The sequence below is a fragment of the Lutra lutra genome, chromosome 2 (assembly GCF_902655055.1).
Source record: "Lutra lutra chromosome 2, mLutLut1.2, whole genome shotgun sequence".
In the NCBI taxonomy this organism is placed as follows: Eukaryota; Metazoa; Chordata; class Mammalia; order Carnivora; family Mustelidae; genus Lutra; species Lutra lutra.
The window spans coordinates 5,727,946-5,744,145 of NC_062279.1; the positions used below are offsets into that span (position 1 = coordinate 5,727,946).

At 43.7% G+C, this 16,200-nt stretch overlaps 1 long non-coding RNA gene across 1 annotated transcript in view; it reads right to left on the reverse strand.

Moving 5' to 3' along the window:
* Window positions 1–16,200, reverse strand: part of LOC125090723 (uncharacterized) — a 127,649-nt gene that overhangs the window by 94,015 nt on the left and 17,434 nt on the right. Inside the window, exon 2 of the long non-coding RNA XR_007124461.1 lies at window positions 13,135–13,264. This is a non-coding gene — a long non-coding RNA (uncharacterized LOC125090723). The remainder of the gene's footprint in view (window positions 1–13,134; window positions 13,265–16,200) is intronic.

Consider the following 16,200-nt stretch of genomic DNA (forward strand, 5'->3'; position numbering starts at 1 on the left):
CCTGGTAATACCGACAATTATTACCTCTAATACACTTCAAACAGCTCCTAAATGATGCACTGCTATAAATGGAGCTGACCAGGCTTGTGGGCTCAATCAGTCTCACCCTCTTGTTAATAAACATTTGAATGGGCAATCATACCCTTTAGGGAAGGGATCTTAACGGATGGCCAGCCACGAATCAGAATGTGAAGCATCAAATTATGCACCAATAAAACAACTCTGCCGAACAAAACACATCACTCCCTGATCCTCGCAGCAGCTATAAGGCATCCTCTGATGTCCAATTCAAAACAGGACTTAAATGAGAAGGTTTTAATGGATAGGTCTGTTTTAGTCTGTGTTTTTGCAAATTAACCTACCATAGGAAGCATCTGTTGTGGGGCAATCAGAGCCATCAGGAGTGTCCTTGTTGCCTCACCCTTCTTGCTTTGTTTTTGGAATTCCCCAGGCCAAATATTTCTGTCTCTATTCTCGAAATAGGCAAGTGTGTTTGTCTGCTCCTACCGAGCTTTTCTGTCTAGAACCAATGGACGAAAATGTTAATAATAATGGTGTTTCTGAAATCGGTGGTACAAGATTTGGAGCTACTGTCCCAACATTTTTTTTATAAACGTGAACTCTCTGAAAAGGCAGTAGAGAAAACATTACTCTAATGCACATAATAAAGTCTCAGAGCAAAAAAGAATTCCAAACTCAAAATTTACTATGAAAATGGATTGTAGAATTTAGCTTTATGGATGATCAAGATGAGCATGTCGCAATAGAAGCTAATATTCTCGTTCCTATAATAGACCTATAAAAAATGCCCATCCATAGAACGTTGTCTTCATGTATCCATCAGTTTAAAAAGGAGTTCGTTTCATCACATAAAATTCCAGTGATTCAATCTAGACCTGCAAGCTGACATGAGCTCAGAACCTCCAGGTATGTTAGGAGGGGGGAGAAAAGGATCATCGTCAGGATTCCACCAGTATAACAGCTCATATCTAATTCTTCAATGAACAGTCACTATGATTCAATTTATAATTATTAAAATGGGATATATAATTTCACTTTAAGAAATTAAAAGAAACAAAAAGAAATAAAAGGGAAGAAACCCAGGATATTTCCACCTCTACCTGCCCCCTTGACTGACCAGCTCTTTGACCCTGAGTGGTCACACCCTTATCTGGCACGTCAGCAGGGGCTGCGTGCGTTCCTCACTGACATCAGTCACAGAACTGGCCATCTGGTGGTTTCTTATGATAAGCTGCATGATGTTTTCCTCGAGGTAGACAGGAATCTAGTACCTATTCAGCATCCCAGCATCTAGCCCTTCCTCCAGGGTCCCTGCATTTGACCCATTGCCTCTGGCCTCTTGGCACGAGTATTGATGATTACTGCCTGATTCCTACTCTGATTTCCCAAAATCTCTTACCCTCCTGAAGATTTACAAAGCCTACACACTGCAATTTTTTAAAAGAGCCTAAATATTTATTAAAATGTACATGTTTCTCATCAGACATTGAAGGCATTTTCATGTATTAGCCAATCTAATAGCTTTTTCTTTCTCATTTTTTAAAAATTCAATTAATTAACATATAATATTGGTTTTGGAGGTAGAAGTCAGTGATTCATCAGTCTTTTATAATACCCATTGTGTTACAGAACACTCATCACATCACAGGTGCCCTCCTTAATGCTTATCACCCAGTTACTCCATCCGCACCCTCCCCTCCAGGAACCCTTAGTTTGTTTCCTATGATTAAGAGTCTCTTACGGCTTGTCTCCCTCTCTAGTTTCATCTTTATTTTTTTCTCTCTTCCACTATGATCCCCTGTTTTGTTCTTTAAATTCCACATATCAGTGAGATCATATAAGTCTTTCTCCAACTGACTTATTTCACTTAGCATAATACCCTCTAGTTCTGCCCATGTAATTGCAAACACAAGATTTCATTTATTTGATTGCTGAGTAGTATTCCATTGTATGTGTATGTATATACACACACATTCCACATCTTCTTTATCCATTCATTTATCGATGGACATCTGGGTTCTTTCCATAGTTTGGCTATTGTGGACATTGTTGCTATAAACATTCAGATCACTACATTTGTATCTTTGGGGTAGATACCTAGTATTGTAATTACCGGGTCATAGGGCAGCTCTATTTTCAACTTTTTGAGGAACCTCCATACTGTTTTCCAGAGTGGCTGCACCAAATTGCATTCCCACCAACAGTGCACAAGGGCTCCCCTTTCTCCACATCCTCGCCAACATCTGTTGTTTCCTGACTTAGCCATTCTGACTAGTGTGAGGTGGTATCTCATTGACACTGCAATTTTTTATGCCACTAATACTTAGCACACACTTCTATTAAGTCACACAGTAATTGCTAAAATATAACCATCCCTCACTATACAGATCAGGAAACTGAGGTCTAGGGAAACCAATTTACTTAAAAGTCATGCAAATGGCATTAGAAATGTATTTACAATGTTTTCATCTTTTCTAAGTCCTATAACATATATATATATAATATATATATTATATACATATAGTATAACATATTGCCTATATTCCTAGAACTTCGCAATCTTCAAAGTACTCTTAGCTTATCTCACTTTATCTTCAATATAAACCTATGCACAAGGAAAACATGATAGTCCCCTATTTTTAAGTCTGAAAAAAACTGTGTTCATCCAGAGAAAGGGGTAGAACATAGTGGCTACAAGTGGTGGCTGGCTGTGGCATCAAACAGAACTGTATTTAGATCCCAACTCTGTCCAACAGGAGACTGTGAGCTCAGATGTTACTCTACCACTACGGATTCCATTTTCTTATCTCAGAAATACAAAAAGTTAAAGTATGATGTTGAACCACTACCCACTTATTAGAATGGCCCAAATCTGGGACACTGACTACATCAAATGCTGGAGAGAATGTGGAGCAACGGGGAATCTCACTCATTGCTATTGGAAATGCAAAATAGTGTCACCAACTAAGGAATAGTTTGGTGGTCTCTGATAAAACTAAACATCCTCTCACCATATGATCCAGCAAATGAACTCCTTGATATTCACCAAAGGAGTTGAGAATATGTCTACACAAAACCCTGCAATGGATTTTTAGAGCAGCTTTATTCATAACTACCAAAAGTTAGAAGCCACGAAAATGTCCTTCTGTAGATGAATAGATCGACTGGGTCCATCCAGACAATGGGTTATTATCCAGCACTGAAGAGGCATAAGCTGTCAAGCCATGAGAAGACACAGAGAAACCTTAAATGCATGTCACCAAGTGCCTGTCAGTCTGAAAAGCCTACGTCTGTATGATTGCAACTATACAACACCCTGGGAAAAATAAAACTATGGAGAGAGTAAAAAGATGAGTGGTTCCCAGGGCTTGTAGGGAGGGAGAAATGAATGGAGGGAGTGCAGAGGACTTTTTAGGCAGTGAAACTCCTGGATGATACTACAGTGACAGATACGTGTCATTATATAGTTATCTAAACCCACAGGACGTACGACACCAAGATTGAACTCTAATGTCAATTGTGCACTGAGGGTGGTAATGGTGTGTCCCTGTGGGTTCATCACTTATAACAAATGCACCCATCTGGGGGGAGTGTTGTTGTTGGGGAGGCTGTGCATGTGTGGGTGCAGGGGGTCATGGGGAATCTCTGTATCTCTCTCTTAATCTTGCTGTGAACCCCAACCTGCTCTAAAAAAATAGAGTCTTACAAAAAATACTGCAAACCAACTGTAGAGGATTACTATAAGGATTAAATTAAATGCTGTATTTTAGAAAATATGTTGTAAGCCCTTAATAAATAGAAGCAGTTAGTTCTAAATCTTACTCATGAGTAAAGACTCTGAGGTCTTTTCATGTTATTATTTTTTTTCTTTTTTAGGGGCAAGAGAGGGGTAGAGGGTAAGTGAGCGAGAATCTCAAGGAGGCTCCAGCCCAGCATGGAGTCCGACGTGGAGTTGGATCTCCCCACCCTGAGATCATGACCTGAGCCAAAATCAAGAGTGGGACGCTAACCGACTGGGCCGCCCAGGGGCCCCTTTTTACTCTATTCTTGTCACGATTCCCTTGAATCATATGCCAAATACATTTCAATTGTTCAGTTCATATTTGGTGAGAATCTACTAGGTCCTGAGACATTCTAGGAACCAGAGAGGACACGTTCTGGAATGCCACATGCAAGCTTGTATACACTGTGGACAGGAAGACACACAAGGACCAGAACACCCAGCCCAGGGAAGGGAAGACCTGGTCTTGGGCCTTGGCTGAAAAGGAGGAAAAGTACTAAAAACCAAAAAATAAATTTCAAATGAATATTTATCATTAATTATTCATTTTTTAAGGAGTAAAAATTTGGATTTGGGGCTAAAACAAGTCTGCAGACGTATTAGCCCCCAAAAGCTAACTTCACAAAACCTATTAAATATATGCCAGGAATTATAGACCTTCCCTTATGTGGAACTAAATTGTGAAAGGATCCCAGGATAGTACATGTAATCAATCCAAATGACTTCCTTTAGCGGCCGACAGTGATGTTCAGCAACATGACTGCATCTGTTCCCTAAGGTGACTGTGTGCCATTGTAATATGGTCAAATAGGGGCAGGAAGGATAATTACAAATAATGATTTTCTTTAATTCCTTTTTAGAATTAACCCCAGCATATTTGTAAATCGAACCATGCTTTGAGTTGAGGGAAGTTTTCCCCAAGCAAATTCAAAACCCAAAGAACCACTGTATATGGCAGCTCAGGGGACTGCGTTGACCAGTGACACTTGGACCTGACCAGTGCTCAGCCTACATGGCCAAAGAGCAGGCCCCAAACTCAGTCTGTCCTGCCACATGCTCTATGCACAACATTATAAGTCAATTGCACAATGCAATTTTTTAAATGTCTTTACTATATCAAATCTTCAGGTGATACCCTCAACTATTCAAATCTCACTGGCATGTCTCGCTAGTCATTCTAACTTAAAACAATGCTGCAGTTATTCCTTCTTTGTACAAAGATTCATAAGTTAGAATAAACAAGTTGTAGAGTTGTAGATTGGGGATCAGCAAATGACATCACAGAGGCTGAATGAAGTTGGCACATAAACTCATTACAGGCAGCGCGGTGCCCAAGTCATGGGACGAAGCCAGTCCAGGCACTTACCTTCCTCTCCAGTCATTCTGTTTGCACAACCATACACCAAACACCTGGAATTCTCTGTCTCTTGATTCACACTCCCTCAACCTGGTCAATGACAACAGTTCTGGCCGGAACAGCTGATTACTTTTGCCAAAGTCATGAACATAGGGACAAACTCTTCCAGGGAGAGTAAACTTCCATTTGGGGTTTAAAAGACTCTGCTATCCCTCAATGTATTATCCCTGGCATGTACCACCATTCGTGAGAATATGAATGCCTCAAGTCGTAGCCTGTAGCCCCCTCCAACTTGATGGAATCCTGGCCTTTGTCAATATAGCGCTGGTGAGACATCCTTATTTCTGTGTAATACGGAATTGCACTAAAAGACCGCCAAGATACCAACTGCTATGCTCCTCCTTTTCTACTCTTTTTCTTTTTTTAAAAGATTTTATTTACTTATTTGACAGAGATCACAAGTAGGCAGAGAGGCAGGCAGAGAGAGAGGGGGAAGCAGGCTCCCCGCTGAGCAGAGAGCCTGATGCGGGGCTCGATCCCAGGACCCTGAGATCATGACCTGAGCCAAAGGCAGCGGCTTAACCCACTGAGCCACCCAGGCTCCCCTGTTGTACTCTTTTGTAGGCTGGTATGGATACACAAAATTAAGATCATTGTATTAGTATTATGTTAATATTTACTGAGCACCAGATAGGTACAAGGTATTACGCTAAATACCTTACAGATGTTAGCTTATTTAATTCCAATACATAGGCTTAACAGATGAAAAAACTGAACAGAAAGAGATTAAATAAATTTCTGAAGGGTGAGCCTGGGTGGCTCCAGCATTTGGGTCTGACTCATGGTTTCGGCTCAGGTCACGATATCAGGGTCATGCTAATGCAGAGTCTGCCTGGGATTCTCTGCCTCTCCCTCTTCCTGCACCTCTCCCATGTTCCTGTGTTCTCTTTCTCTTTCACCCACTCTCTTTCTCAAATAAATAATTTTTTTTAAATTTCTGAAGGTGCTCAGGTACTAATGCCAGAGCCAGGATTCCGAACCAGAGCTCCCCGCGGAATCTGATACTCTTTGACCTGCTTGCAACCTCCCACAACCCCGAGTCAGCTGTCTCTCATAGCTCAGCCTCTCCACCTGCAACGTGGAGACAGAGCCCCTGCCCCACCCTAACGTGATCCCTGGGACTGAGGAATGTTTCTAACAGGTTCAGCAGCCATGAAAACTTAAGAAATCATTCCTCTGAACTGGCATAATGACTAGATCGATTCCAACACAAAGGGCTTGGGCACAACCTGTGACTGTGGACAGAACCCAGGGTTGACCTGTCCAGCCACAGGACATGATCACAGTCTCACGGAGGACACCTAAGTGACTCAACGCCAATATGTAGCTGAAAGTTTAAAGAGCCGGGCCAGCGGGTCATTCATAAACCAGGGATTCCAAGGGCAGGACAAGTGTCAGGCTCACACCTGAGACTTCTGTCCATTAGGTCTCTGACCAGAAAATATTGAAACTGACTGGGTTCTAATTTCTGGGAAGAACTGGAGTTACTTTCTTCATTGAGATATTTTCTTATGTGGTATTGAACAAGAGAAATTCTTTCCATTGGCCTCGCCTGAAAAAGGATCTCTTTTCTCTTGCTAGTGACTGGCCTCTAGCCTCCGAGGGAGCTGGTAAGACCATCCTTGCATGAGTAACACATACAGGCAAATAAATTTTTTATCTGAATTTTCCTTTGACAACTCCATTCTGAGCTCATCTGATTTTACACTGAAATTTTTAGAGTAGTTTACAATTTGCCAAGTACTCTCAAAATACTCAAATTATAATTCACAGCAAGTCTGTAACACTGAAGAACAGGTAATAGTAACATCATTTCTCATATAAATTCTGAAGTTTCACTCAAGGAAGAGACTTTCTCCACATGACACTATCATTTAAAATCAGGGGATCAAGGGACACAAACTCTGGCTGCAATTCTCATGTTTCCTCCATGACATCCTACTGTATGAGCAAAATCAGGAGATGAATGGTGCCAACCCAAAAAAGGCGCTTCAGATTCTGCCCTGATGCAGGAATTGTTTCTACTCAGTAGCTCTGGGAACTAAGCTAGGTATTAGGTTTACAAAAGTGAACACGAGGACACCCGCCTGTCTCAGGAATGTATGATTTATGGAGGGTGAGGGAGACATAGTATGGTATGGTAATGTCATCACAGGGGCCCTGGCAATGACACTTAACTAAGATCTGGTGTTTGCTGGAGTTAGTCAAGTGAGAAGCAGGAACTCAGGAACAGGCGGGCCAAATGTAGGGGTAGAGAGAACAGAGACTAATTCACAGAATTAAAGAGTAGAATGGGGGTTCAGGGCTGGAGGCAGGGGGAATAGGGAAGCTAATCAATGGACATAAAGTTTCCACAAGGAAGATGTGGGATGCCTGAGTGGTTCAGTCATTAAGCGTCTGCCTTCAGCTCTGGTCATGACCCCAGCCAGGGTCCTGGGATGGAGCCCTGCATTGGACTCCCTGCTTGGCGGGAATTCTGCTTCTCCCTCTCCACTCCCCCTGCTTGTGTGCCCTCTCTCACTGTGTCTCTCTCTTTCAAATAAATAAATAAAGTCTTTAAAAAAAAAATGAAGTCTTTTTTAAAAAAAAAGTCTTTAAATAAAGTCTTTAAAAAAAGTCTAAAAAAAAAAAAAGATAGATCAGTTTTAGGGCTATGCTGTACAACATCATGCCCGTAGTCAACAATACCATATTGTACACTTAAAAATCTCTTAAAAGGGTAGATCTCAAGTTAAGTGTTCTTTCCACAAGAACAAAGCAGATCGGAGAGGAGAGGAGAGGAGAGGGGAGGGGAGGAGAGGAGAAAAGAGAAGAGAAGAAACGAGACAAAGAGCTCCTCAAGACAAGGGAAGAACCAGGCAAGACAACTCAGAGGCTGCTGAATGTTCACCTCCTTGAGATGGTGGGAGCGCGGGGAGCCATGGACATGGCTGGAGTCTAAGTGAGTTGAAAAGAGGACCCTACAAGTGGCCACCACCCCACCTGTCCTGTACCCCCTCCCGTTTGTCACACTAGAAATGGAACACCCACTTGTAAACGGGGCTGGAACAATATGGTGGAGGCAGGCTAGCTCCACCCTAGGGAGGGGTTGGAGGAAACAGGAAGGATTTGGGAGCAGCTAAAACATTACATCATATGGGATGATACTGAGTGTGATTAATTAAAGAAAATACTGAAAATAAAAAAAACACAACAGACAGGGTTAGAAAGAGTTAAGGAGACGAGATGCTATGCAGGACCTTGCACAAAGTTAAGGAGACTGACAGAGACAGAGCAAGAGAGAAGGGGAGCAGTTACTGAGACCAGAAATGCCAGGAGCAGCCGGGACGATGCTTCTGCGCCCATGAAGACTCAGTTGTCTCTCGCTGAAACTAGAGGAAGCTGGGAACGTCCACGCCTGGGCTGCCCCCTTACAGAATGCTCAGCTTCTGCCCGATGAGTTTTCCTTTTCCTTAAGCATGGCCTTTACCCTACGTCCTCTGTTGTCTTGATTGTAAAAAAAGACAACACGATTCTGTGATTTGTTTGCGTTTTCTGGAAATCTCGTTGGAGTGATGCTGCTGATTTTCTTTCGTGGGGACTGCTGCTGACAGTGAACTCCTGGCTTCTCTGGAGAGTGGGTCGGGGACGGTCAGGAGGGCAAGCCTGGAAAAGGCACTCAACCCCAGCCAACAGCTGCCCACACACAGGTCAGTGCTGTTGTAGCAAAAGGACAGAGAGTGACTGCAGTGAGCCCCTCCCTCATCACAATTTCCTAAGAATATCAATTCTAGCAGGTTTTTTTTTCAGCGTAACAGTATTCCTTGTTTTTGTACCACACCCAGTGCTCCATGCAATCCGAGCCCTCTCCAATACTCACCACCTGGTTCCCCCAACCTCCCACCCCCCACCCCTTCAAACAATTCTAGCAGTTCTATACTTACAAGTGCAAAATGATATTTGTAGTAAATAATCATTTAAAATTCTGGGGAGAAACAACGGAAATGCCCTACCTCTACTTTAGATACATTCCCATATGATCAATGCCCCCTCCTCTTCTCTGTTTATAATCTTCCCTTCAAACAGCAGGCTTCTCGGTCCCCTGAAATTTAGCCAGCATTACACATGGTGCACACATTATGTACCAGATACTGTGCTGAGTAGTGGAGACTCAGATATGAGTAAATAGATAGACATATAAAAACAAAAGCAAGCCCACACCAACAACACTCTGCCCTTGAGGATGACATGGGTCCTCAGGTCACCTAACAGCCTCCCCCTGCTCCCAGTCATGCTTTTCTGAAATAATACAAACAAAATGACATAATCAGAATAATATAGACATCTAAAGTACAATTGTTTGGCATCTTCATTTTTCCTTTTAATATACAAATGCTGCTAAAACAGAGAAACACACACGCACAGACACACACTAAGATCAACCAGCACGCCCTCCGCTTCCTCAGCATACAGTTGACCCATAGCCTGAGCTCCAAACTCGCTAGACCACCTCAGGAAACTAACAGACTCCACAACTCCTTTTCCTCCAACTGCCACAGGGAGTTAGCCCCTTCCCGACTTACACTTCACCAGTAAAATATGCTTGGTCTATCCCTTTCTGGACCGTGCCCATTGCTAACATCCGCACCGCCATCAACTGCAGGAGATGTCATGGTGTCTTTGGCCAAGCGTCTGTCCACAGCCTTTACCACATATCAGGGATCCACCATAATTGCACTTTTTACCAAACAACTTTGACTGGACCCCACTTGTATATTAAGACCAAATTCTCTATGGATGTGGAAAGTCAACGTTTTGCCCAACGTTGACCCAATGGCACACACCTGGGTTTATTCAGGACCACCTTCGAGCTAAAGCCTGCCTGTCCCTCCTCATAACCTTGGCACAAGCACCCTCTTATGAGCGACAAGTGCAGAGTGGTTGTAAATACTTCCTTTTAACGAAACTTTCAATAAAAGCTATCGTTGTTCTGCTGACTGTATTATTTCCAGTGGCACAGATTTTTTTAAATTGCATTTTGTTTCAAGATTATTTCAGAACAATAGATTAAAAGCTAAAGAAAGCAAGAAGCAGATAATATTGTGAGTCAGATAAAATCCACTCTTAGGTGGTAGACACATGGATAATGCTGGGCTTCCAGAGTCAGTGTCTAAAGCTAACTCATTACCTCAACATTTACAAGGGCCTAAGAGTTCTGTGGGGAAAATCAACCTTTCTTTCAAAGCACACGTGTGAGCGGGAACTGCAGGTGGGGAATCTATCCCGTCTTGTAGAAAAAGTGACTCCAAACTGCAAAGGAGCTCATCAGAATCTTACAGGTATGACGACACGTGATAACTGGGGGTGCGCCCCACAGCCGAGGGATCCGGGGGCTCTGAAGAGAGCCCTGCTTTCCTGAGTGTGTTATTTTTCCTGTTCAACCCTGGCATCCCTGTCTTTTCATGTATTTCTCTCCCAAATGCCAGGCTTTACTATCCCTTTACTCTCTTGCTCTCTTTTCTCTAATGACTCTTCCTATCTTTCTCCAGCATTTAACCTTAACTGTCAGGATAAGGAACTCAGGTATTTTTCAGAGAAAATATACTTGTTAAATTCAGGTTGTTTTTCCTTGTGTGTGACCCACAATTGATTTTTTTCCTCCTGACAGACAGTGGAGCTTGACTGAAAAGAGAGTTTCACTCCAATTCCATAGAAAAGTCCTGCAGGAAATGGATCTGTTGGTTCCTTAATACTGATATATTTTGGTAAGAGTTAACTAATCTGAGAAGACTGTTAAGTCTAAAAAGTGCCCATTTTTCTCTTTCAGGACGGCCAGGAGAGATCCATGATGCCTCCCACCTCTGTGTGATAGTTCAGCTGGTCTATCGGAAACAGCAAAGCAGCAGACAGAAGCATCCCTTTCCTTCTGTTTTTTCCCCTCAATTAGTAACTGTTACTTTTTTAAAAAAAAAGATTTTATTTATTTATTTGACAGACAGAGATCACAAGTAGGCAGAGAGAGAGAGGGGGAAGCAGGCTGAGCAGAGAACCCAATGAGGGGCTCGATCCCAGGACCCTGACATCATGACCTGAGCCAAAGGCAGAGGCTTTAACCCACTGAGCCCACCCAGGTGCCCATAACTGTTATTTTTAAGGCAGTTTTAGATTCACAGAGCACTTGAGCAGAAAGTCCAGAGACTTCCCATATTCCCGCTGTCCACACCACATGCTCAGTCTCCCTTATATCAACAGGCTTCATGAGGGGACACTCTGGTTGTCATCGGTGACCCTACATGGATCATCATCATCCCCCAGAGCCCATACTCTACCTTCAAGATCAGTCTTGGTGTCCCAAACTCTGCGGGCTCGGGCAAATGTATACTGGCGTGTGTCTATCACTATAGTGTCTTACAGAGTAGTCCCAGAGCCCCAGGTCATCTGTGCTGCATGTAGTCATCCTTCCCTGCACCCCTGGCAACCGCTGGCCTTTTTACAGCCTCCCTGGCTTTGTGGGTGAGCAAATGCCACAGGGACCCGCATGGTTAGCAGCAACTGGGGATCTGAGCCCAGGTCCCTGCATGGCACCTGCTTCACTCCCAAACCCAGCCTCTCTGCACCCCTCCTGCACCTTCTCCATGCGGTTTTGATTGTTTGTAGCTTGTATGAGTCTCCTAAAAGAGGAGACTGTGAGAGCAATGACACAGTGCAGCTCTGTGGTTCCATGGGGCCTCCGAATGTCTGTGTTGCCCCAGAAATTCTGCTTAAAGACAGGCGCTGTTTGCTTTTTGCTTGTTTTCCATGTTTCCTTTGGATGTGAATCATCAATGATATTCCTGCTCTACCAATATAAAAAGTAAGAGGCAGGTGTGTGCATTTAGTATAAAAAGCACACGGCCTTCTTAAGCTTTAGGGATACAGTAAGATTTCATTCATTGGGGCACATGTGAGTGGGTTCTTCCAGAATCTGACTAGAGATATGAGTGTACAGTCATCACAGAAGGTTATTTCCCAGGTTTCTCTGCGTACAGTGAGCAGAGAGCTCACAACATACTTAGCAGCGTGGGCTCCTGCTCTGGGGGTTCTCAGCAGGAGGGTCCCAGATGCAGCCTGGGGGTGCCCATATTACGTACTCCTGGTTATTCTCCACATCAGAAAATTTCGAGAAGCAGGCCTATGAACAATGCTGTAAGTGCATTACAGACACCTGGAGCAGCAGCAAATCCGAGACTCAAGCCAGAAATGATCTCCCCTTCCACCAACAGCTTACGTACGAGTTGCTGACGCTCAAGGCCCAAAGACCCATAGGAATGACACCTTTCCCAGAGAAATAAGAAAGGTGTCAGGAACGGAATCAGCTGGGCTCCTCTCTGGTTTGGCTGCACGCAAAGAACCCAGAGCCCACCCTAGGGAAGCCACTGCCACGATTGCCTTCCACCTACATGCAGGTGCCGGGTGACAGTCTCTGTTCCAAACAGAAGAAAACTGTGATTCTTACTCTCAGTAATTGCTTTTTGGCTACAGAACTAGAAGCTGAAGATGGCAGGAGAGGTGAGTTCTTGGCTAACGCACACCTTTCCAAACTGTGCATCTGGCCCCTCACAATGTTTGTGTCTTTTCCAACACAGGTGAGAGCACATACGCACCAAAGTGCTGACACCCAACAGGAAACATTCTCCAACTCCCTCACAGAACGACGGAATGTCACCTTCGTAAAATTACAACAGTTGTGAACTGAACAGTTGCATTTCAAAAATGAATTTGAGCTTCTTTTATCTTTTTATACTACAAAAAAAAACCCCACCTGAAGCAGACCACTTTTTAATACATAGGTTTGTCATACTCACCCACAAGACGATTATCATATTAAGATACACATGGCCAAGAGAGTGGCTCATGGAAACAGAACCCCACTCAAAAGCAATTCAACCCCACACACCTTGAAGATACAAAATGCGCTGTGCTTAGAGAACACATATCGAGCAACACAGACTGCAGTACAGACTTGGCTCTGAATTCATTACATCATGCAACATACGTTTCTGTGATCGATAGCTACGGAGCTCACACTGAAAACAGAAGAATCCACATCAGACAAGAATGGTCTCCACACCAGGGGCCATGGTTTAGACAACGCATTCTCTTTCAAGGCGCTAAGACCTCAGCATGGGTGTGAGCACCTTTCACTGCCATGAGTCAGAATATGGTAGAATTAGAACCCCCCAAAAGACAGAGCTCATACCCGGCCCTCTGATCTGAGCAGGGAGCCTGATGCAGGGGCTCGATCCCAAGTCCCTGGGATCCTGACCTGAGCCAAAGGCAGTTGCTTAACTGACTGAGCCACCCAGGCGCCCCACCAACTGGTTTTTTAAGTCACCATCTACTAGGTCAATGACCTTGCCCCATGCTCCTGGATGTCCTTGGCACATGGCTGCAACTCCCTTCCCTGTCATTTCTCCAACACCTGTCATTTCTACCAAACGCACACAGTGAGACTTCCCTGCTCTCTCGGATTTTCTCATTACCCCCTTAACCTTGGTCTTCCTCATCATCCCAAATCCTTGAGCCTCCACTGCATATCTCACTGAGTGGCAATTCTGCACACACGCCCGCACATGCTCTCACACTCACAACATAACACCGTTCTTGACCTCCTTCAGCACCTCCGTCTTCTCATCCACTGCCCCTTGCCCCCATCTAATGGCACCTGCGTGGCTCCACCCCCCTCACCTTAGACATGGCTCCCGACGCTACTGTTTTAGCTCTAGCAGGCACCTTCGGCTCCCACTAGGCTTCTTTACCGATAAGCACTGCACATCTAATTGTAAAAGGATCACACATCTTGAAGAATATTCCTTGAACAAAAGTAAGAGCCACAAAACCCAACATCTGGGAGGTAGCGTAATTGGGTAATGAGCAAGGGACTTTAATAGATTTTTTCCTACTGTCTCTATGACTCTCATAATACAAAGCACCACTAGACAGAATTAAATAAGTCACTTTATGAGAGAGAGAGAAAGAGAGAGAGAGAGAGAGAGAAGGAAAGTTTGGATCAGCCATGAAAATGTCCTTTTCGGAGAAGTGCAGCTAAAAGACTTTCTTTTCTTCAGCTGCTCTCTCCCTCCTCCCGTAAATCTCTAGGGTTTCTATGTTCAAAGGCTCCAAGTCACCACCTGCCACCTTTGATCGACCTGCCTGCCTCCCGAGCCCCTCTGTGGAGCCCATCTGACTCTCTGGGCGCCAAGCTCTGCACAGCGTCTCTGCTCACCCTCTCCGAGTTTACTTCCAAGTAATCACTTGACAGGCGGCTCTTATTCCTTCTACCATCAGTCCTCGAACCTACAGAAAAACACGGGAAGAATCTGTCTCTGCCTACCACCAGAGAAAATCCCCATTATTCCTTAACGTACTTCGGTTCTCGAGTCAAAGCTTATGTTATTCATAGAGCAAAATGGAGGGGTTTTGTTTTGGTTTGCTTTTAGTTGTTTTTGGTTTGTATCAGCGCTTCTTCCTAAATGATGAAAGTTACTAGTACGTAGAACAAAAATGTTGCTTCTTATCAAATTATCAACAGCCGACCCCACCTGACCTTGGCCATTCTGCACCAACCTCAATCATGGAGTAAAAGAGACCATAAAAACAAAATCAAATAGGCGTTTCCGGTTTTCATTCAACAGGGACATTTTTGAGAGTACTTCTGTTTACTAACTTGTTGATCTGAAACTGGGAACAACACTTCTAGCTTTTATTTTTCCTGTAACAACACGTATTGCGAAAAATTAATTTATTTTTACTTTAGCAGCATAATAAAGATCTGGTACCTGCCAAAGAATTTCCAGCCAGAGTGTGCTTCCCCTTTGTGCTGAAATATGTTGACACTGAAATGGAACATTTTAGGTAGATTGGTCAGAAAATGTCCATTTCTATTTGAGTGTTTGTGTGATCTAGAATACAAAAAAGCCTTATTAATATCTTTACAGAATCACACAGTTCTGTGCAGTCCCAGGAGGGAGGCACTGAAGTAAAGGAAATGGAAGGACACACAGATTTCCCCCTTAGTTCCTCTTGCATTTATTCTTGGTTTCCTTCCTTGTGAATGTGCTACTGGGGTATCTCCACCTAGGCACTAATCAACTATTTACTCACTAAGTAAGCAGCACTCTCTCGTGATATGCCTAGCACTGTTCTAAGACCCAAGGATACAAATAAGTGAACAGTGAGTGAAGCAGAGTCCCCATTCTCATGGACTCTGCCTTCCCCGTGGGGAGAGAGGTAAGGCAGAGGAAAACGAAGAGTCAGATAAGAAGAAAAAAGAGGTGAGGGAGGCAATATCCAATAGCATGGGCAAAGAAGCCTCTCTGAGAAGCAGCCTTTGAACAAACACCTGAAGAAAGCAAGAGGGTGAGCTGGTAATTTAGCTGAGCCCAGAGCTTGCCATGCCAGAGAGCAGTGGGTCCAGAAGTTCCAAGGCAGGATGTTCTGCTCGCTGGGAGACAGGGTAGAGCTGGTGTTCGAGAGTAGAGTAGGGAAGGGCAGGGTACTGGAAGAAGAGAAGGTGGAGAGAAAGCCATGGGCATCAAAGCCTGAGGAGGACTCAGGAGGCAAGTATGCTCTTTGACTCCCAGTCCCTGCCTCCGGCTTCCTACACATTCAGTGAGAAAAGTACTAAGAGGTGAACCTGAAGGTGAGAGTGAATGACCTTCATTTCCTGTTCTCAGTAATTACATAAATAGTCATTGCATGTGAATAAAAGATTTTAATCTTGAAGCCAGAAAGATCACTAATTTCCCTTTAACATATTTTAACACAATAATACAATTTTCCATGCCCAAAATTTTCTTTATTTTCAAACTCTGGTCTAAAAACCTCAAAGAAAGGTGGGAAGACAAACTTTCTCGGTCATCCAAAAAACATTCAGGACTTACAACCAACCTGACGCCATGCACACCAGAGCCTTAGAATTGCCACAATTTCTGGGGCAGACAGATCGTGATTTGGTACTAGA